This window comes from Pleurodeles waltl, chromosome 1_1, assembly GCF_031143425.1.
Source record: "Pleurodeles waltl isolate 20211129_DDA chromosome 1_1, aPleWal1.hap1.20221129, whole genome shotgun sequence".
Classification (NCBI taxonomy): Eukaryota; Metazoa; Chordata; class Amphibia; order Caudata; family Salamandridae; genus Pleurodeles; species Pleurodeles waltl.
In genome coordinates this window covers 251,865,873-251,890,073 of record NC_090436.1, presented here as the reverse complement: position 1 = coordinate 251,890,073, position 24,201 = coordinate 251,865,873, and positions in this window count along the sequence as shown.

Sequence of the window (24,201 nt, the reverse complement as noted above, 5' to 3'; positions counted from 1 at the left end):
AGTCACAAGCATGTCAAAGGTCTTGTCTTAGCCTACATGACCTACCAGGGGAACATCATGAGCCAGCTCCAGTAGGAAGGCCATGTAGCACTGGGGGGTCACCAACACAAGGCTTAGGAACCTTAGGCTCGCTATACAGATAATTCTCCCAGTAGATCATGTGATCACCAGAGGCGTTGCCAGCTGTCTCAGATTGCTGCCCTAGACCTTTAAGAGTGAGGCACTCCATCTGCACCTTGCACAAGTCCATTCTGGTGGGATCCCCTTCCTGCTGCTAGTTGGCCAGCTCAAGCACATTCCCCAGTGCAGCAACATCCTCCCCTATAGGCTCTGGGGCATCCCTCTCAAGTTTAGCCTCCTCCTGCACCACAGGAATTTCAGGAGCAGGTTTCCTCTTTTTGGCAGGCACCTGAGGCATTCTTCCAGGCTCCAGGTCCTCCTAACTACTCTCTCGGGCGGCCATGGACTGTGTGGTCAGGCACACCCAGTCAGGCAACACTAACATATCCAAGTGGGACCTGAGCTCCACCTCCTTCAAGATGATGTGCTTGAGGTCATTGCTAAGCAGACAATCGACAGGCATGGATGGATCCACAACTACTCTCAGGGAACCTAAGATCTCCCCCCACGACCACTGTAAGGGAACCTGGGCCACTGGGTAGTGACTCTTATGGTTGTCATCTGCAACAACTTGGTGGAATGTATTAGGGACTACCCACTCTGAGGTCACCAGATAAAACCTGACAGTTGTCATGCTGGCTTCAGTGTCTTTCAGTGCCTCTGCCCAACGATGGATATCCACTGCTTGTATTTCCTAGTATTACTAGGCATGTGAGTTTTGTGCACCATCTCTTTGTTACCCAGGGACTCTAGGGTGACCGCTACACTGTCCTCCTCACTAACTGGGACAATCTCCCCAAGTGCAACACTAGCCAATAGCAGTGACAGCCCGCCAGTGGGAGGCCTTACCCTCTTGGGACACTTCGCATCCCCATTGAAGGCCACTTCCTGCTGGTGTTCATAGCACGTGGGGGTGCTTTCCCTGATTACTTACTCTCAGGGAACCACTTCTGCTTCTTCTTCTCAGGTGGGGGATAGGAGCACTGACTCGTGGAATTAGTTTGAGGGCCTTTAAAGAACGCCTTAGTTTTATTTTTGTCTACCCCCTCCTTCCGGTGGGACCCCTGTCTATCTATTTAGTGATACCCCAAGATACGTTTATGGGGACCCTGGTGCTGACCCAGCGTTCCACCTCCATAGTAAGATCCCTGATTTCAGAGAGCTTACTATAAATCAGGTGCGGGGACAAATCTGGAAAAACTAAGACTGAAAATGTGCTCTTTCACAATCAAATTGCACAGGCCTTTACAATCTTTGACTTTATTGCCTTTATCCAACCATCTCATACCTTGCAAAAGGAATATGGACATCTTGTCTCCAGAGGGCCCTGAGGGTTTACTGCCACTATCAATGCTGGACCCTGCCTGTCTGGCATTGATGTCTAGCTCCTTCAGACTCATTGCCACACTCACTCTTCGTGAGCCAGTAACAATGTTTTCTCCTCCAAAGGCCCTCTCAGCCTTCTTCTGCTCTATTCAGAGTTTGGCCATCTCCAGCCTGAATTCCCCCTCCTCCCTCCCTATCTTTCTGCAAGTTCCTGTGGGGACAGGTTGTGAGAGGACACACGGTTTCCCGCATAGGGAGGGATCTCCAATCCTAGGCGTAAGTCATCCCCCTCCTCAACAGGCAGCATTCCAAGAACCTCTTCAGGTTCTGCTCTGATCCCTCAGCATCGTTCTCTCCATCCTGGTTCTCTATTGTGACTGGCAACCGATGGGTCTCCACCCATGCCCTTGAGTCCTTTCACAGCATCACCTTCCTGGTGCTACTTTTGGGGGGCAGCCCCCTCTCCTGACAAAACTCCCTGAACTCAACCACAGTGTAGCTCTCCAGGTCGGCAAGCTTAAACTCCATCCATGCAGGTCTGGCCTCAAGCATAATCAGGTAGATTAGGAATTAATTTTAAAAAAGGTCAGTACAGTACACAAATACACTGCATAGCACTTCACAAACACAAGTCTTGTCCTCACCATTTATCACCAATATGAGAAATGGGGTTACTGGTTGCCTTGGGTTTGCTCAAGCAGCAACCACAATCCTTGTTAGGCTAAGGCACCAGTAAATACCAAATTGACCTGTGGGCAAGGCCCTGGTAGCTTGGCATGGATTACTCAGGCTTAACTTGGAGAAAATGAGTAAAGTATTTGTGCAACACGTCAAAACATCACACAAAATGGATCACACTCCTAGATAGAAAAATAGAGGAAATAATTTAATAAATAAAACAAGACCAAATTGAATTTGGATTCTCAAATCATAGCTCCTCCTCTGAAAGTTTCAGACCCTGGGGTGGTGAGCATTAGGTACAGAGAGGGAGTTACGCTTTGAGGAAAGAGTGACTACAAGCACACCCCCTCCTGGAGGAGCTATGATATGATAATCCAAATACTACAGAGTATCAATGATGGACACCACAAACGATAGGTATTATCTTATGACACCACATTATTAAGGTGAACTGCACCATATCACAGAGCATGTATTACTTATGCTTTCATTAGAGGTAGTCTCCTCTTCTGCAGGCACCAACTGCGACGTTGACCGGCTACGAGGATCCCCTCTCCTGCTGAGCTGTGTGGATACTGCATCATGGTGGTGGACTGAAGTGGTCCCAACGGTCATCTCATCCAGCTTTTCAACTTTGCCTCCCCAAGCAAGACAGTACCCCCATGCATTGCGTGTTTTGCAGCTGCCAAGGCTTGTTGGCATCTTTCTACAAGATTTTCAGGCCTCTTGAAACTACGAGCCCCAGCTCTCTACTCAGCGACGTGAAGCTCCCCAAGTGGTTCTCCGCCGATGTGGGGGCCTTTTTTGCAGTGTGCGTAGGCCTCTTCTGCAAGTTTTGTGATCCCATCCTGTGGGACTCCTGTGGGTGCTGCCTGGGCTTCTGTGGGCTCTCTGTGTTGCTGAAGGTCCCCTCTGATTCCCCCTCCTGGTTGGCGTTCACCTGGTCCTTCCTGGTCCCTGGCAGCTCCACTTTCCTCTAACAGCGAGTTTTGCGTATGCCAAGGCTTGTTGGCAGAACCTGAAGAGGCAAACCCAACTGCAATCCTATTTCCGGCGTGGCACATCACCTGCATCCTCCAGGAACCCGACTTCATCTTCCTTGGTGCAGTGCTGACTCTTCTTCTTCACCAGTGGTTCACCTTTTGCAACTTCATCCTGGTGGGTAGGGGCTCCTGCCCTTCCTAGACTCTGCTGTGCTTCTTGGACTTGGCCCCCTTCTTCCACTGGTCTTCTTGTCCATGAATCCACTGTTGGTGTCTTGCAGCCTCTTCTGGGCTTTGCATAATTCTTCTTCTTTTCTCAGTGTGTGATCAGGGGAATTTACAGTGATTTACTCCTGCTTTCCTGGTTGCTGTGGAGGGTTGTGGTACTTACCTTTGGGCTTTCCTAGTACTCCCAGCTCCTCTCCCAGTTCCCCTCTACACACTACACTTACCTAGGCGGGGGACCAATGTTTGCTTTCCAATTTCTTAGTATATGGTTTGTGCTCCCCCTAGGCCTATTTCTAATTATTGTGATTTTTACTAATTGCATTGTTTTCTAACTGTTTTTATGTCTATTTCTGCATACTAGTATATATAATTTGTGTATTACTTACCTCCTAAGGGATTATATAGCCTACATGGTATTTCTGGTATTTGTGTCACCAAAATAAAGTACCTTTATTTGTGTAACCCTGGGTGTTTTCTTTTAGTTGTGTAAGTACTGTGTGACTACAGTGGTATTGCATAAGCTTTGCATGTCACCTAGATAAGCCTTGGCTGCTCATCCACAGCTACCTCTAGAGAGCCAGGCTTCTAGACACTGACTACACTACAATAATAAGAGAAACCTGGTATAAGGTGTAAGTACCATAGGTACCCACCAAACACCAGGCCAGCCTCCTACATATTTATGCACAATTGTACCTTTGGAGTGAGGAAACTCTTCTAGAGCTGTGGTACTCCGAGTTCAGCCCGTGGGCTGCCAGCAGCCCGGCAGACCTTGCCTGGCCACCCTTTTCTATGTCCCCGTCTTGGGGAAGCCCTGCACAGCTGCTCTGTAGGGGGCTGCCCGATGCCTTTAGCAAACACAAATGATTCTCGCTGGAACATGCTCCATAGCAACTTCATCGGGCATCGGGAAGCCCCCTACGGGTGACATTGTACACATGGCAGTAGAGGTAGGCGAAGGCCCTTTAACATCAACTGCTGTGCATTCACAGCTGACTTTTAAGGAGCCTTTTAACAAGCTTCCTGCTACCTTTGCTGAGGGTGTTGTTGCCCGCAGCCTTGTGTGCCTTAGCCACATGCAGCCTGCTTTCTCTGACATTTTTCTCCCACCAAAGGACTCCACTCACAGCAGTGGATCGGGTCAGCCTGCTCTCCTCCTCGCTGCCTGCCGACTAGTGTGCTTCCTTCCTGCCCTCCTCGCCAGGAGGCCTTCAGGTCAGTGTGTTGACTGTTTTATGGCTGTTTGTGGGCCAGTTTATGTCTCCTGGGCCATTTTTTACTGTTGATTTCCCTGATATCAAAAGTAAACATTGCCTGCAGTAACCTCAAATCCATGCAGTCTTCCACACCTTGCAAAAATAATATACAACCTGATTTTCTGCTATTACTCTAACAGCCCTGTCCCCACCCTGCCCTCCTCTGTAGGCCCATCAGTGCGGCCCTCATCCACAAACAAAACTGTACTTTTGGCCCCCGGAAAAAAAGTTGTGAGTACCCATGTTATAGAGTCCTATATTTAAAGTGCACAGATGCCCTGCCTTTCTGGCTCTGGACTAGACTAATGACAGGAGGTATGCAGTCCTTTGTGTGGAGACAGGACATAGCCAATTCAATTGTAAGTGAGGCTGGGCCCAACTTCCCCCTGCCATCCTGCCAGTAATGGAACATACAGTCACACCTGAACTTCCATTGGGTGTGGCTGTCTAGGAGGAAAACATAAAGCCCAACTGTTAGCTACACCAGGCAGGCTGCAGTCACCACTTGACTAAGGCAAGAAAACACAAACTTTCTATAAGTGGCATTTTCGAAATTGCAATTTAAAATCCGACTTCATCATAAGTTAGGGTTTAAATCTCAAAATCCAGAGACACCAAACATGAACTGTTTACCTGTTCACATTTGGAAATTACACCTATAAGAAGTAAGAAGGTAACTCCAATGTTATCCTATGGGAGAGGTAAGTCTTGCAGTAGTGAAAAACAAATGTAAGAGTTTGTTTACTACACGGACATGTAAACCTTAAATGTATATGTCCTACTTTTTTTATAAATTGCACCCTGCCCTCTGAGCTGTCTAGGGCCTTCCTCAGGTGTGACATATATGTATTAAAAAGCAAGGTTTGGGCCTGGCAAAAGTTGTTTTGCCATGTTGACCTGTCAGTTTAAAGATGCCCACAGAGGCTCTGCAATGGCAGGCCTGTGACATGTTTAAAGCCAGTGCTGCAGGCTCAATAGTAGCTTTTAATTTACAGGCTCTGGGCACATGCAGTTCCACTTTACTAGGGACTTACAAGTAAATTAATTATGCCAATTGAACATAAGCCAATGTTACCATGTTTTAGGGAAAGAGCACAAGCACTGGTTAGCAGTGGTAAAGTGAGCAGAGTCCTCATTAGAGGAAAACCATACCAAGAATGCCAGGTCTAACAATGACTTTTAGCCATGTACAGTTAGGGTTGCACACAGGGCCTATACTTCAGTCATGCCCTGTGCCAGATGCAGCATAAGCAGGCAACCCTCGGAGTGGCTCCGCAGCTGGAGAGCTTTTCTAAGCTCCTGAATCAATTCTGTTAATTTGTAGCTACCTGAGGAGGAGACTGTAATCAGTACATGGACATGGCTCCCCAGGGGCCCCCATCACCCTTAGTCTGTGCAGGAGAAAGAGAAATGGCGAGTCGGCAAGGAAGTGGCTGGATAAGTAGAAGGAATGGTAGAGGAGGAGGTCCCAGAGCGGACTGAGGCTCCGCAGCGATGCAGGCATGCCTGTCGGTGAAGGAGGTGCATTCCTCTCTCCCCCCTGCACACTGGTGAGGACTGACGGAGGACAGGGAGAACTGGGCAGGCTGGGTGGCTTGCAGGGGCCGGGGAGGCTTAAGAGGACACTGCCCCAGGGACTAGTGTGGTACACGCTGCTCTGCAATTTGCCCTGCTGCCGGAGTGGCTCGCATGACTGCCCGGCCAAATAAGCCAGGAGGCCCGGACGGGAACCCGGGAGAACAACGGGGCCAGAGAGCTAAATAGGAGGGGCCTGACAGATAGCAAGTGCCCACCAAGCACAACAGCCAGCAGCAGTCAGGAGGCCCCAAGGCACCAGCTCTGCATATGCTCCTTGGAGGTAACAGAGGTGAGGGGAGCCGGCTGGCAGCAGACCCTCGTCCATGTGGGCCCCACTTTGAAGAATACCTCAGATAGAGGGGATCCCTGGAAAAGGGTCTGAGAAATTGGGATGTTGGTTGACTGGGGTGTAAACCCTGGTCAAGCAACAGCCACAAACCTTTGCATGGTGAACCACAAACGCTCACTAAATTAATCTGTGCTTGATCCTGGATAGGTAGGCACAAAAAGCAGTCAGGCTAAACTTAGAGGCAATGTGTTAAGTATTTATGCAGCATACAAACAGCAACCCTGTGAAAATATAAATGAATAAAAAAACCAAACCAATTTAGAATAATAGAGACATTTTTAATAAATTATTTGACACCAAAACCATGAAAATCCAATTAGTAGAACCAGAGTTCTGAATTTTTAAAGGTTAAGGTTCACAATAGCAGTAGTGAACTGAGGAGCAGGTCTGAGAGCGCTCTGTTCATTCCCTGGTACCCTTCTCCTAGAAGTTAAGAGACGTTTTCAGAAGGGTTCTTTGAAGTTCCAGGAATTTCCTGCCTCCCCAGCCCTTGCTCCTAGCTGGCTGCACTGACAATACAAGGTTGTTAAGCCTATTCTGTGGTGGCAGAGCCCAGCCCATTCAGTTGCAAGTGGGGCTGTGCTTAGCTCTGGCCCCATCCCCGCTTCCAAGTTAATTAATTGCCCAATCAGGTTCTGCTAATCCCCCTATTGTGTGACTGTCTGGGGTAAATTCACAAAGTCTCAACTGTCAGTTACACCTAGTCATGTGACCTAAGGCAAGTTACAGGCACAGATGGCTAAGGGCAGGAAAATGCCAACTTTTTAAAAGCGGCGTTTTCAAACAAGTGATGATAAATCTGACTTTACCATTAAAAAGGGTTTATCATTACAAATTCATAGGTATCAAACATGACATATCTCCCACATCTGGTTAAGGAATTTCAACTTATTAATTTTAATAAGGAAACTTCAATGTTATCTAGGATAGGGATAGGCGTCCCAGTAGAGACAAAAACAAATTTGGGAGTTTTTTCACTACTAGGACATGTAAAACTAAAAAGTACATGTCCTACCTTTTAATTACACAGCACACTGCCTATGGGCTACTTAGGGCCTACCTTAGGGGTGACTTTTATGTAATGAAAGGGGAGTTTAAGGGTTGGCAAGGGGTTTTAAATGCCAAGTCAACATGGCCGTGGGACACTGCCTTCAGGCTGCAAAAAGCCCGGGCAAGTTTTAAGGTACCACTTAAGTGGGTGGCACAATAAGTGCTGCAGGCCCACTGGTATATTGTATTATACAGGTCCTGGGTATATGGTATACCACTCTACAAGGGACTTACATGCAAATTAAATATGCCAATCAGGTATATGCCAACCAAACCATGCTTAGAGAATTAACTTTTGTACTGGATAGCAGTGGTAAAGTGCACAGAGTCCTGCAGCTAACAGAGCACAAATCCAGACAAAATGGAGGCAAGCAGGCAAAAAGTTTGAGGGGAGATCACCGTAAGGCTGGCAGGCTTAACAAAGGGTGAGAAGACGAGCAACTCCGATCACACCTGGGAGACAAGGGCCCCTCCTCACCGCAAGCTGGGACCCCACCCGAGCAGCAGGAGGTAGATGGAACTCTTGGGGACGATTTATTGAGGATACTGCTGGCTTCACATAGAACACGATAGGAACTGGAACGCGAAGTGGGCCTCTGATCAGTAGTCCCACACACAAAGAGGGTGAGGAAGGGACAATAAAAGCCCGCTCAGGGGACTATCGATAAATACACTTGGCAAGCACTGCCTGCAGGGTGAACAGCCAAAACACTGCCAGGACCAGGTACTCACTTTGAGGAGGTTATCTTGCAGGCCATAAAAGACTCCAGATCAGCCTTGGAGTGCCACATAGACAGAGTAGGGACAGAAGTGTCCCTCCTCCACCACGATGTAAGGAAGGTCACCGACACCATGCTTGAGGTAGAGACACTGGTCTTTTCGGCCAAGGATGAATTACAAACCCTCAAGAATGACCTCATAAAATGCGATCTGTGGCGCTGCAAATGGACAGATGGGCAGAGGATGCAGAGGGTCCTTTTCATAAGAACAATATCCAGCTGGATGGGATCCTGAAGGGTCATGAGCGAGATCGCCCAGAACAATACTGCGCCCACTGGTCCCATTCTGGAAGGCCAGAGGAGAGGTTTTCCTCATGGTTTGTCACTGAAAGGGCACATAGAGCCTCTGCAGCACGGCCTCCACCATGAGTCCCTCCCATATTGCACCTGCTCAATTACATCGACAGGGATGCTATCCTGGTGGAAACATGTTGTAAACACACTGTTCTGCGAGAATCCAACAAGTGATGATTTTCCAAAATTACACATTTCGGGTGCAGCATCAATGACGGACTTTCATGGAGTGAAGCAGAAACTGAGAGCACTGTAAATAAAGTACATGCTGCTGTATCTAGCCTGTCTAAAGGTTATCCAGCACAGAACAACACACTTCTTTGATGATCCGGAGGATGCCTGGTGATGGGCAACAGAAATACATGGTTAAAGAAAATGGGAGACACAGAGACACCCCCAGATGAGGGGCTACCCCCCCCCCAACTCAGGCAAGATAGAGAGAGGGACACCAAGACTGTTCACCATTGGTGGGAGGGGGGAGTGGGGAGGATGGCGGGATTGACTGTCTGCTCATTGTAGGAGGGGCAATCCCCCCAACCTCGGGCCAGCTCCATTCAGCTGATGCACTGGGGAAAGACAACATTCTCTGGCACGTCCTAGGAAGCCATGTGGGAGAGTAGGGGTCTGGCGGGGAGCTGCAAGCATATCTAGAACCTGAAGAGTGTCCCAAGACTGGGGAGCAGACCCCTTGACTAGATGTCACGTGGCAGGGGGACCTCTGTTATAAGAATAGTGGTTCACATGTTATGTTGGGGATACCTGTGCTACGAAGTGACATATACTTCCACAATAGAAGTGTAAGGAGGGGGTAGTTTATCTAGGGGTTGCATTTACACCTGGATATTTGGGATAGATGTGTTCCAGTCACACCATTGTGGGTAATGTTAAACTGATTGCTGTTACACACCACCACAGATACACTCACCAGAGGAAGTGATGTAAGGGAAGACAACACAGTCCCGACCCTCGCCACTTCCAATATATATACGGGGCACACACCTCACTCTATGAGGGGCAGGCAAGTACCCGGCTGCTAAAAATCGACCAGTGCTATGTCATACTACATGGGAGAGAGACATTCCATGGAATCTAAAGACTTCACCACTCTCTCAGGGACAGATGACATGGCCGATCCCACAGTCTTAAAGTAGAACATCAAAGGCCTCCTGAATAATATTAAAAGATGCTAGCTACATACTAAATCAGCAGACAGCGACCTGATGTGGTGCTGCACCAGGAGATCCATCTAGCAGTAAATTCCTGACCCTGCCTTCACAGGGGATAGTGTGCAGTACTGGCCCATGCAGGATATACCAGTAGATTGAGAGGAGTAGCAATCCGGACTAAAAAGGACCCTCCGCGGTCAAGGTTACACACATTTGGTAGGACCCGTTGGGCAGGGTTGCTGGTATACTGGGCACTAGAGTACTAAATTTGTTACTGATACTTAGTGCCTACTCCATCTCACAGCTTCATATGCATGTGTTCGAGGATTTGAACCTTATCCTGCTGGAGAAGGTCTCGGACTTGCACACCTTGGTGGGAGATTTTTATACTGTCATAAATGCCACCAAGGACAAGTATTCTGGACCCTCGGCACAGGCGCAAACCACTCCCCATTAGCACAATTTGCAGTTGCCATGTGTCTCCTAGAAGTGTGGAGGGCCAGACATCCTGAACTAAGGTCCTACTCATTCTTCTCTGGGACTCATCAAATGTTCTCCCGCCTGGACTATATCTTTGTCCCACTGACAGAGTGCTCACATAACACTATAGTGCAATACATGCCCGGGACATTTCAGACCATGCACTACCCAAGCTTGTGGTTGGGCCGGCTGTGGGTCAGGAAGGCCACATGGCGGCTGAACAGCTGGGACCTCCACAGCAGTGAGGTAGCTGTAATCTCTGCACAGATTCCGAGGTTTACTTCAAGGAGAATAAGGACTCCATTAGTTCCTGGGAGATACTCTCTGGAAGGCTTAAAACAGTATTTAGCAACAGAGCCCAAAACATTATTTCCTGTAGGAAACAACAAAAAGAACAAGATGTCCTGACCATAGCATGGCCTATCTACACTGAGACAGTTTATGCTGGGACTGGAGACGGGATGTGGCTGCACCGTTTCGAGGTCTTAAAAAGGGAATATTACAACCAGCAGACGAAATGGTAAGAAAACAGTTCATATTGACCCAAAAGAAACTGTATGAGGTAGGAGATAAAGCTGGACAACTGCTGGTGTGTCTCAACAGGTGTGAGCAACCATCTAGATGAATGGATGAGCTGGAGATGCTTTGACAACTGCAGGATGTGAACGAACAAGGGCATTGTATAGGAATTTTCACACAAGTTCTCTACAGGTGATGGGCCACGACCTCAGAGGCACAGATTGAGTCCTTCCTGAGGGAGCTACCCCTCCAGCAGCTGTCATGGGAGGCCATGGAGACTTTGAACAGGGACATCACCCTAGAGGAACTAACTGAAGCACTGGGCTTGATGCAGTCCAGAAAGATGCTAGGACCTAATGATATTCTGGTGGAATTCAACTAAAAAACTTTGATATTGGTCTCTCACATTCTGTCCATGTTCATGGAAGGTCTGGAAAAAGGGGAACTTCCCCCAGACCTCCATGCACAATAGTGGAGCTGCCAAAAAAAGGGAAACCAGATACCAGTTGCTCTTCATACAGACCAACCTTGCTCCTGAACATGGAGGTAAAATTTCTGGCAGAAGCACTAGTGACCCACAGAGAGTCTACAGGGTTTATACCCCTGCAGGGCAATGTGACAGAATCTCCACAGTCTCCACGGCTGGGTGACCTATTGCAGGGACACGCAAGTTCCCCAAGCGATTTTATCCTTGGACGCAAAGAAAGAGTTCAACGACATTGGGTAGGAGTATCTCTTTCGGGTCTTGCCAAGATGGGGTTGTCCTAACTTTCTGAAGATGTGTATGCCTCCTATATTACAACCGGTAGTAAGTGTCAAGGTGAATGGAATACTTTCAGGAGAGTTTGGATTGGAGAGAGGGACCCATCATGGATGTCCCCTCTCACCACTCGCCTGTATAACCTATGTCAGAAGAACATTGAGGCAGGAGTTGGTAGTCCCGCCTCAGATGATGAGCACCAGAGAGTGTTTCTGACACCTAGGGATAGAAATAAGGCTTTCAAAACTGGAAGTCTTTGAAAGAAATGTTGAAGTGGTCTACCAATCCTTACCACAAGATGTGGACCTAGCAGCAATTTCCCTCCTCGAACATGGGGAGGGCAGCCCTTTTTAAGATGATTACTTAAACACCTGTTTGAGCTGCAGGATACCCCATGGCGGATGAATTCTTTAATAAGGTAGATTGTTCACTACAGACCCTTCTATGAGATGGAGGTCCCTGCACATTTGGCCCATATATAATGGGCCCATTTCACTGCCAGTCCTCAGGGTTTACTACTGGGCCTTCCAGCTACAGGTAAGAGAGGTTGGTCATGGAGGACAAGTCTCAACTTATATTACCTATATGGGAAAAGTTTATCACTAGCATCTGCTCTGCCCCACAAGAAGCTCCTTGGAAGCTTGTCACAAAGCAGTAGCATACATGGAATGGAGGAATAAATTCCCCCTGGCGAACCCGTTGTGGTTCGTTGCCTCCCTAAAAGAGCTCAGGGGGGTTGTTAAGAATTACCTCAAGGGACTTGATTGAGATTTCAATGCTCAAAGATGTAGGTGGGAGGGAAGGTATAAAACCTTTCCAGGTCCCCCAGAGAGAACAGAATATGCAGGAAACACAAATATTTAGCTACGTCTAAATCCACCAAGCACCGCAAGCGGAGGGGATTCCATGGGGCATACTAGAGGACAGCAGTCCCCTAGAGCAGTGAATCCCAACCTTTTTATCGCCGCGGACCGGTAAGTGTTTGATAATTTTTCCGTGGCCCGCTTGTTTTGATTTAATAATTTTAATTTAATTGTATTTAAACATGCCTTCAAGATTTGAAGACCTCGGGCGGCCCGGTGCCGATTGATCCGCGGACCGGCACCGGTCCGCGGCCCGGGGTTTGGGGAACACTGCCCTAGAGAGTAGGATCTTCCAGGATAAGATGCTCTCAAAAGCTGTAGCACTCACATAAATAGCGCCTGCTAAAATTAGAAGGCCAGACAATCTCCAAGCATTTAGGACTAAGTGGAAGACAGCTATGGGTCCCATGGAGGACATCGACTGGGAAGTAGCACTAGTGCACTTGGGAGGCATGGCAATAGAGGCGAGCCTGAGGCTTACACACTGGCCCTCTACAGGGTATACAACACTAGACCACAATTGTTTGCGATGGAAAGGATACAAACCCCCCACTTTTTTTAGATGCAGTGGGGAAGAAGGCACCTTCACATGTTATATGGACCTGCCCATGCACACAGACATATTGGAAGGATGTAACTGCAGAGCTGGCAAATGTGCTAGAGACCGATATCCCCTTTACATCGGGAATACTCTGGGATGTTGACACCCCTAGAAGGCAACTCATCTTCTGTGCAGTGGGGTCTTACATATCAAAGAGACACAGCCAGTAAACGGGAAAGCTTTGAGGCGCACACAAAAAGTCAGTAGGAAAATGGCATGATGTGCTGCATGGAAGCCGAAAGAGTGGTTTACAAGGCAAGGTGTTGTACGAGGAAAGTGTGGGGAGAGTGGCAAGCCTACCATTACCTGGAATGGGAAACCACAGCCTCTAGTGGGGCACTGAGCTTGGGAGTGTGGGATTGGAAGGGAAACCCGACATCCCAGTCTGGTCGAGCCCATTGTAATGTAACCACCCTGATGTTTAATGTAACAGATTACTTAAAGGAGTTGATGATTCATACAATGTGTAAAATTGGGCACAGGCACTCATCTCTCACGGCGGATCCCTATTGCCAAAGGCCTAAAACAGGACTGTGTTTTGGCCCCCACAGTGTTTAATCTATATCTATCAGACCTGGCAGGTGCACTCACCCTCACAATCTCGCACCATCCAAAAATTGGGGACCTTAAACTACCATGCTTCATGTACGCTGACGACCTCGTACTGATCAGCCACATGGAATAATGCCCTCAGAGACTACTAAACGCCACTCAGCGCTACTCAGCCACTAATGCCTTGACAGCAAACTTTGGCAAAACATGCACACTGTCAATTAGATCAAAGGCACCCTAAAGAGCCTGGTTTTGGGGTGAGACACGACTTGTTCAAACAGACAACTATAACTATCTTGGAGTCGTTAGTGACAAATCGGGGAACTTTGTGCATCAAAGGAAAAGCCTATTGGAAAAAAGCTTAGCCATAACGCTATCTCTAAAAAGACTAAAAACCCTTCTGAATTTGCCCTCATACATCCCCCTCTTAAAAGTGCTTAAAGCCAAGCTCCTCCCCACAATAACATACGGGAGTGAAGTACAAAGAGGCAGGGACTCTGATATCTTAAACCATGAAGTGAGCAAAGTTTAACGGACAATCTTTAACATCTCCAGATTCACCTATCCTGCCTGAGACTGGAGTTTGGTCCGCTGAACCAATCCCTGGCTCGATGCGTTGCCTACATAAACTTCTGGAGCAAAGCCCGTGGTGCCTTCCTGGGCACTCTTAACTACTGTATGTGGCAAGAGCTTGAACGCAAGAACACCTCCGTGTTCAGAATCCATTTAGATGATTCACTTAAGAAGACCAGGCTCACCGACTTGTGGAGGACCTCAATCCCGCACAACGCCTTCAAGAAAGCAGCTGGGAAATCACTTAGGCTTCAGTCACTACTGGAGAACAAAGCAGCCTTCTCACGGAGGTCTCATGCATGGATAACTTTGCATACCTACATGTCTTTGACAACACAGTCATACCTAGGCCAGGGCTTCTCAAGATGAACAAAGGATGCATTCTTAAAGTATTGACTAGGTCTTCTACCACTTGCTTCGAATGCGGCTCCCCACTGAGGGACACAGCCAACTCTATCTGCTACCTGTGTGGTTTGGACACAGAAGACCTCCTCCACGTCCTCTGCTCATGCAATCATTTTGCACTAGAACGAAAAGCCCTATTAAGGATCAAATTTACTGAAAAAGGCAAATGGACATGGAGACAAGCATTGATGGTGTGCTTTGCACCTGGGCACCTGCAGTTGAACTGTGCTTTGGTGGAGTTTCTATTGGAGCTGTTACAAAAGCAAGATTTAATTAATCAGCACCACCTCCCTTCGATCCACAGAAGGTTAGGTCACTGCTCAATGCCTGACAATAGACTATAAAGGCATCAAGCGATGCTTTACTGACACTGGAGCAAGCAAAATCTTAAGTAGCAAAACTCTGTTATATTTTAAAATGAGCTCCTATGGAGCGCAAATCGAAACGATTGGAAAATGTGTATAATCCCTCGATGGATACGTACTAACATCAGAAATTTATTTTTATTTTTTTAAATAGTGTTTATCTCTTTTGTCACTTTTGTTATGGTTTTTAGTAACTAACAATAAATCTTACTTCTACATGTGACACAGTGGTTTGTGTTCTTTCATTGTTTTTATCACGGTTTATGTGAAAATGAAAATCAATAAAAAAGATTAAAAAAAAAAAAATCAGGCAACCCTCACTCCATATTACTTTGTCATAGGCAGAGGGGGTAGCCTGCATGGATTTGCCTTCTTCTAGATCCTGAATTCATTTTTTGCTTTTTTGGGGATGCTTCTTATTGTGGAATCATTATTTTGAATTGTTTTTTTTTAATTTTTAATTTTTCTTTTTGACTTTTTTCCTTTTTTTTAAATTGTGGTTTAGATATTTTCGGTTTGGTACCTATTTTACTTTTTTAACTTTGAAAAAAGTAATTGTGATACTTTTTTAAATGCTTATTTATTACCTGGATGATTACACTTTTGTTCATCTCCTTCAAACAAATGGCCCTGCTTTGTTGCAGCAGGGGTATGGAATTTATTAAAATATCTACTTGTCCATGGGACAGGTTGCTTCTGAAATCTACTCGTCCTGTAAAATAAATCTACTAGTCCCTTTGGTGCCATGTAGTGTGGCGACAAATTATGGCAGCAATCTCATTATGTAAGACCTCTGATAATAGCCTCTCTGATTATGGCTATGGCTACTACTATAATAGGGCCTGAATACTTGCAAATTAAATCCCTACTATAGCAATTTCCTTATTTTGCCACCTTTCCACAGGTCTACATACTGGGGCTGGGGGAAGCAGTAAGCAATAGTTCCAGGGCTGGAATGCCTTTGAGTCTGCAAATCTACTAACTTGCATGTTTTATTGATTTTCCCCAGCTCTTCTTTAATCTTTTCTCATAATGAGAATGGTTGGAAATTTACTCCTGACAATGCAGAAGTAGAAGTTCTTCCAGGGTTGAGAAAAAAAAGTGGTTGGAAGGAAAGTGAACTTGTAAACGCTCAATATATTTCGCATGAGAAAATCTACACATGCATATTTGCTCGTAGTAAAATACAGTTCACAAATATTTCCTTGGAGTACAATTTCCTGGTCTACTTCTGTAAGTTCTTGTGAATTAACGAAGGCTACTAATTCAAAGACATATACCATGGGTGTACTTTTGTGACTTTCTTTAAGAATTAGATCCCTAATTAAGGTCTGGCGTTAACAAAGACATTTTGATTTTATTAAACTTCTATTTCTCTCTCTATCTATTGGCTGGCTTTTCTGTGAGTGATCTCTTTCTGCTCTTCCACATGGAGTATATTGGCACACAAAGTAGTTTTGTTCAGTGCCAAGACTACTGTGGTAATCAGTGGCATAAGAAAACTGGAGGGGGCTCCCCTGCAAAGAACATGGAGGCCCCCCTCCAGGCTCACTCAGGGCAGGTACTGTGCTGAGGGGGCCCCCTTGAGGAGGGCTGCGGGGCCTTTTCTTACGCCACTGGTGGCAATGTGTGCTTTTTGAGACCAAAATCTTATTTTTAAATTTTTGCCAGTATTTGTTACAATGGTGCGGGCTATGTCAAAACAAGACACTCATTGACGAAACCAAAAGTCTCACAAAAAAATGTCAGATCGGTTGGCTTTGCCAGTGTTTGCTTATTTTCATGCTTCCCATAATCTTGATGAAAATGGCTACACTGATTTTCCTTTAGAAATATTTTTGGGAAATACAAGCATGCATCAATACATTTTATTAAATGACGCTTCAAAGAAACAGCACCAAAACTTTCACAGTAGTGAAACTTTTTTCTCTACTTGCATTTTTTTAAACATTTTATTTTGAAAGCAAAAAAAAATCACTCTTGCTTACAAGCTTCTGCAATCATTTGCATCTAATCAGAGAGCATTATGGGAGCAATATACTTAGCCTCATAACGTGTGTACACTTTTTTCTTTTTTTACTGGAACCATTATCAGTAGTGCAGTGTGACCTTAAAATGTTTTTTTCAGCGCTCACCCTAACAAGGCAGGATTTTCATTAATGAACCATAAACACAAGCTCAAACAGCATTATGAGATGTGTAGTCATATTACCTCAACTACAGACAGTTCCCTTCTCTATAAACTGGCAGCAAAAATGTTTGTGCTGCAGAGGGTTGGGCTTACTTGTCCCAAAAATAAACATGAAAACGTGTTCCCTTTGACCCCAACCAATAGTGTTGGGTGGTAGGAATTTCACATCCCTGTGCAGTATGAAGCAAACAGCACCTGATGATCTTCCTTCTATGCATGTTGGAGGACTTCTGGAAAGGTAACATCAAGGTGCTGGTTTTGAATCAATAAATTAATGGATGCCCTCGCTGTAGGACTTGATCACCTAACCTGCCTGTGAGCTTTTTGGCATGGAGTTTCTTGCGCCTTTTAGGACGTTAAAAAAATTCCCACACCAAAGATTCCCTTTCTGTGTGAGGACAGCAGGATCCATTGATGCTGTAGGCACCTCCACAACATTATCATTTTGCTGTGCCTCTGCTTATGTTTTGGGTTTACAAAGTGCATTTTAAAACTCACAACGGTAGTAGTACATTTTACAATTTATACTTTTTGGAGCTGCAGAACTGGAAACCAGAACTGTGGCTCCAGGACATAAACGTTTAGCTACAGAAGATTTCTGAACCCTTGGAGACGACTAAAGACTGAACATTTTTTTTGTATGTCATAAATAGCTTCTGGACAGGAAAGCAAGGAAGATGAGAAAGATGTTCAGATAAGACTTCACGTCTCCACCTGACCCCATTATCTGGAGGTTCTTTATCATTACTCCATTAAAAAGGCTGTTGTCAAAATATTGGACATGTACATTGTGCCATAAAAAGCAGAGCCAGTGAAGCTGTGGCAAATATAGCTTTGGGAATATCCTCAGTGCACAAGCATCTTAATGCTTGCCATAAACACCTGTTTATTGAAGAAAAAAGAAAGAAGGGCAAACGAGGCATTTATATTGCCCTCTGCATTAAAGCAAACACGCAAAAGAATCGAATGGTCCCGTGTTCTTCTCAAACAATTTGGGACCGAAACGTCGATTCAGCAATCACCTCAGTTATCTAATGATAATGGAAAATATATCCCCTTCTGTCTCAAGAGTATTATTTTGTATCTCAAGGAGGGCTATACTTCTGGGTGGTCCCCGTGGTACTTTGAATCTATGCTTTGGACTTTTCATTATTGATCTAATTGTGCCATGGGCAACTTCGACTTACTGATTCAATTGTCTTTGACCCTACATTTGTAACAAACTTCTGTTTTTTTCTTGTCTTTTTTATGAGTATCATATTTATTAATTGTATATATATGTATATATATATATACACACACATATATATATATTTACATATATGTATACACATATGTGTGTATGTGCGCCTTACTTATGATACATTCTTCTATGTTTTGCTACTTATTGCATATGATAAGGTTAGCAGATATAGGCCCTCATTACAACCCTGGCGCTCGGTGAGAAAGTGGCGGAAATCCCACCAACAGGCTGGCGTTAACTACCGCCAAATTATGACCATGGCGATGAGAACTCAGATTGACAGCCACTTTACCACATCGACCACCAGGGCGAAAACAACAGCCACCACGGAGGTAGCCGCCTACAGCCAAAAAGAAGTCAATGTTCCATACACCATTTTAAGACAACCCAATCCACCACCTTTTCCAGAGCGGTACCAACGACATCAAAAGCCTGGCGGAAACACTGCACAGAAGTGCAAGCACTCTCCATTGGAGACACAGGGAACAACCACGCCTCCATGGAGCCTGAACTGCAGATCTTCCCCATGCTGCACGGCAAAGACGACCACAGTGAGTACAGCTGACTAGCACACAGGGAGTGGGGAGGAAAAAGAGAGTGGCACACACACACGCGACATACCCCCCACCCCCAACACCATAAACACAATCAAATGCAATATAAAAAACATAATTACCGCGTAACCCCTCAGGAATAATGCAAGGACTACAGGAATTGATGAAAAGTGAGTGTAATATAAATATGGTAGAAATACGAAAAATCAGTCTAATGGTATATACATATGTACAGTTCAAGGGACACTGCCCAGTCCATATTGTTCGTGAGCCACAGGGCCACAGGCCAAAGTCCAAGGCTCCACTTGTCACCTGCAACAACACCACTGGTCCTGGAGGGGGCAACATGCCCTGAGCTTGGTCCTGGGGAGTGCAAGGCTACAGTCTCTCAAGTGGGTGGTTTGCCCACTGGCTCTTGAGGGGACAACATGCCCTGTGCTCTTGGTCCTGGGGAGTGCAAGGCCACAGTCTCCCAAGTGGGTGACTTGCCCACTGTCTCTGGAGGGGGCAACATGCCCTGTGCTTGGTCCTGGGTAGTGCAAGGCCACAGTCTCTCGAGTTGATGTGTTCCCCACTGGTTCTGGAGGAGGAACATGCCCATTGCTCTTTGTCCTGGGGAGTGCAAAGCCACAGTCTCTCAAGTGGGTGACTTGCCCCCATGCTCTGGAGGGGCCAACATGCCCTGTGCTTGGTCCTGGGGAGTGCAAGGCCACAGTTTCTCAAGTGGGTGTCTTCCCCACTGGTTCTGGAGGGGGCAACATGCCCATTGCTCTTTGTGCTGGGGAGTGCAAGGCCACAGTCTCTCAAGTGGGTGACTTGCCCACATGCTCTGGAGGGGCCAACATGCCCATTGCTCTTAGTCCTGGGGAGTGCAAGGCCACAGTCCCTCAAGTGGGTGTCTTCCCAACTGGTTCTGGAGGGGGCATCGTGCCCTGTGCTTATGATCTTGGGGAGGATTGGGTGAGTGGGTGGCTTACCCACTGGTTCTGGAGGGGGCATCGTGCCCTGTGCTTCTGATCCTGGGGAGGACTGGATGAGTGGGTGGCTTACCCACTGGTTCTGGAGGGGGCATCGTGCCCTGTGCTTCTCATTCTGGGGAGTGCAAAGAGACAGTCTCTCAGCTGGGTGTCATTCCCACAGGATTTGCAGGGGCCAGGCAGCACAGCAGCCCAAGGAGGCAGGACTACAGACCGTCTGCCGGCGGTGACGGCTGCTTAGCGGTGGTGCTGCTGATACAGCTGATAGTGGTGCCTGCAGCCTCGAACGGCTGCCCACTGCTGGTGGTGGCGGTGATGCTGCTGCTGATGGTGGTGGGAGGAGGCCCCTGCCCATCCCCTGCAGCCTTGGACGGCTGCTCACTGCTGGTAGTGGCGGTGCTGCTGCTGCTAATGGTGGTGGGGGGAGGCTCCAGCCCATCCCCTGCAGCCTCCGTCAGCTGCACAACCATGGTTGGTGATGGGGGCTCTGACTGAGTTCCTGCACCAGGCCACTTGTCCCTCCTGACTGCTGGTGCAGGCCCTTTGCCCTTCCTCGCAGCAGCTGGGGATGGCTCCTTGCCCTTCCTGGCAGCACTTGGTAGAGGCTCCTTGCCCTTTTGGGCAGCAGCTGGGGATGGCTCCTTGCTCTTCCTGGCAGCACTTGGGGCAGGCTCCTTGCCCTTACGGCCAGCAGCTGGGGATGGCTTCTTACCCTTCTGGGCAGCAGCTGGGGCAGGCCCACTTACTTTGAGGCTGGCTGGTGCCCTGGATCCTTTCCCACCACAAGTGGGTGTGGAGACTAGTGTGGCTGGGTGGCTGAGTTGCTTGCCTGGGTTTTTGGCACCCTGGTCAGACTTGAAGGACTTGGGGGAGGGGTAGAGAAGAGGTCAATGGTGGAGAGGAAAAGCTTTTTAGGGACACTCCGGCGGGAAGAGGGAGAAGGTTTGGGAGTGGAGGAAGAGGGAGTGGTTGTAGGAGGTGTCTGTCTGCTGTATGTGGGTGCAGGTGCATGGGCTGGATGCTGCTGTGAGGTGGATGGCTGTTGGGTGTCTGAGTACTTACGTTTGTGTACCTTGGGGGGGGGACAGACACAGTGGGAGAGGACACAGGGGACATGTTCATGGCTGTTGTAGTGGTGTCTGCAAGTGAGGTGTGTGTTCTGCTAGTTGTGGTGGTGATGCTGGTAGTGGATGATGGTGCAGTGCATGCAGGTGTGAGTGTAGACGGAACTGGGAGGGAGGAGTAGGAGGAGGGGGACACAGTGGAGGCAGTAAATGTTGGTATGTCTGCATCTGGATTGTGTTTGTGTGAGTGCCTGTGGTATGAAGTGTGGTGCTTGTGTTTGCCTGTGCCACTCCTGTGCGTTGTCTTGAGTGCATGCTCGTCTGCCTGTGTGTTTAGGATAGGTTAGGGTTGAGGGGAATGGGTTTGGGAAGAGGAAGTTGGAGGGGGACGGTAGAAACAGGGACAATGGCTGCCATCAGAGAGGAGGCCAGAGCCTAGATTGATCTCTGTTGGGCCGCCAAGCCAGTGTGAATGCCCTCCAGAAACGCATTAGTCTGTTGCATTTGGGCTGTCAGCCCCTGGATGGCATTCACAATGGTTGACTACCGTACAGAGATGGATTTCAGGGAGTCAATAGCCTCCTCACTCAGGGCAGTAGGGCAAACTAGGGCAGGGCCTGAGGTGCCGGAGCGAAGGAGATGCCCACCCTTCTGGGTGAGCGGGCACAAGCAACTCGATGAGGGGCTGCTGGGAGGGCGGTGCTGGTACGGGGGTGGCAGCTGTACCAGGGAGCTTACATCAGAGGAGGTATCTGTGTCTGAACTGTCCCCTCCTGTCTCCGCCGTGGAGCTCCCCTCGCCCTCTGTCCCACTGGTGCCCTCACCGTTGGTGGACTCTGCCTCCTGGGACCTGTGGGATGCAGCTCCCTCTGTTGCCGGTGCCTCTGCTCCTCCACTAGATGATGCTAATACACATAAGGATAGGGTGACAAAACAAAAAGGGCGGGGAGAGAGGCAAAGGATACACCTGGTCAATGGCGTACACACCACCGTCACACACAGGGAACAACCCTACGGACAAACCAATGCACTACCAGTGATAATGCTAGTCACCAGGGCATGGGGAGGGGCACATACAGCCAACTGCAGCACACCTGGGACCCACACAGCCCTGACCAGTAGTGGATGCCTACAAGCTAGGTAGCAGGATTATCCCTTCAGAACCCTAGCCACCTGGGGACCTACGCTACAATGCCAGGACTGACCTAGGGGCACCCACTGACACACATCCCCCACCTGGGTACCCCCCTACCATGCATAAGTTGTAATGATGGGAACTGTACTCCCCCCCTTGTGGCTGCTGTGGTGCCCTCAACCGCCCATCCAGCTCCAGATAGGCCACCACCAGTATGCTGGCCATCAGAAGGGTCAGGGTTCGATGGGCACTCCTTCCCCGTTGGGAGGCCATCCCCAGCTGGGCCTCTGCCGTCTTCCGTGCACAGCGTCTCAGGTCCTCCCACCGTTTCCGACAGTGGGCGCCCGCCTGCCGTAGACCCCCAGGGACCACACATCCTTGGCGAGGGCATGCCATATACCCTTCTTTTGATGGGCGCTGACCTGCAGAGGTAATACACATAGGAAAATAGATTTAGCCAAACCGTCCTGCCTGTTGCCACCATACCCCTTCACATCGCCATTTGCACACAAGCTGCCGGCCGCCCAGGGGACAATACACAACACCTTCACACACCACTCCATGCATTCAAGCCCCATGCATCGTGCTCACAGTGTACTCACCTGTTGGTCTGGAGGCCCATACAGCAGTCCACACTGAGGCGGGACCCCATCCACCAGTCGCTCCAACTCCGTTGAGGTGAAGGCAGGGGCCCTCTCTCCAGTAACACGAGACAAGGTAGGTTCCAGACACAGGTCACAGCAGCACATGCAGTGTAGGTCCTCTCTTGTTGAAGGTCAGGTAGCAAGTAAGTGATCAGATAAAAAATGGCGGTCACGTCTGCGGCGGTGCATACCGTCACCGCAGGCGTACATCACCATTGGCCACTGTACCCCATAGGGCCCAATGTTAACCAATGAGGAGTTGCACGGCGGTTCACGATCGCCTCACGCAACAACGCATAACGTCAGCGGAATTACCTCACGTCCACCTGTCCCTCCACACAGGACAGGAGGACGCCATTTCAGGGGTGGGGGCAGGCCCTGGATAATAACTGCGTCACATTTAAAATTTTGATATACAGGACAAATGCCACTTACACATTGAAATTTAACATCATGCATTGTACTGTTGTGGCTACGATGTTCAGTTTGTGACCGGCTCCTCACTCTTTTGCCCCATAGATTGCTACCGCTGCAGATGAATAGGAGATAGAGACCATATCCCCATGTACAGACCCCTGGTGGACTTGGCAGCACTGGAAGACAGGCACATTACCCTCACCTATAGACTTGACAGTGCCACAATCATGGAGCTGTGTGCCCAACCAGAGCCTGACCTGATTTCTGCTATCCGTCACCCCACTGGGATGCCCCCTCTTGTGCAAGTCCCATCTGTGCTCCATTTCTTAGCAACTAGTTATTTCCAAGTGACAGTGGGCTTGGCAGCAGGAATGTCACAGTCAATGTTCTCAATAGTGCTGATAAGAGTGTTGTCTGCCCTGATTAAACACATGTGCAGTTACATTGTTTTCCCCCAGGTGGAGGATTTGGCCACAGTGAACGCTGGATTCTATTCAATGGGACATATCCCCAACATAATTGGGGCAATTGATGGAACAAATATTGCATGTGTGTCCCCGTCAAAATGAACAGGTATTTAGAAATCAAAAGACTTTTCACTTAATGAATGTCCAGATGGTGTGCTTGGCGGACCAGTACATCTCCCATGTCAATGCTAAGTATCCTGGCTTGGTGCATGATGCCTATATCCTGGCGAATAGCAGCATCCCAAATGTGATGGGCAAACTACAGAGGCACAAGGTGTGGCTAATAGGTGAGCCCTGGTTCCCACCCAGTAGATGTTGGTGTATGGGTATGGTGTGGGCCATATGGGATGGTGTGTGGCTAAATGTTGTCCCTCGATATTTGCAGGTGACTCTGGTTACCCAAAACTATCATGGCTACTGACCCCTGTGAGGAATCCCAGGGCAAGGGCAGAAGAATGTTACAATGAGGCACATGGGTGAACAAGAAGGATTATCGAACGTACCTTTGGACTCCTGAAGGCCAGGTTTCAGTGACTCCATCTAATAGGTGGATCCCTGTGCTACTCACACAAGGTCTGCCA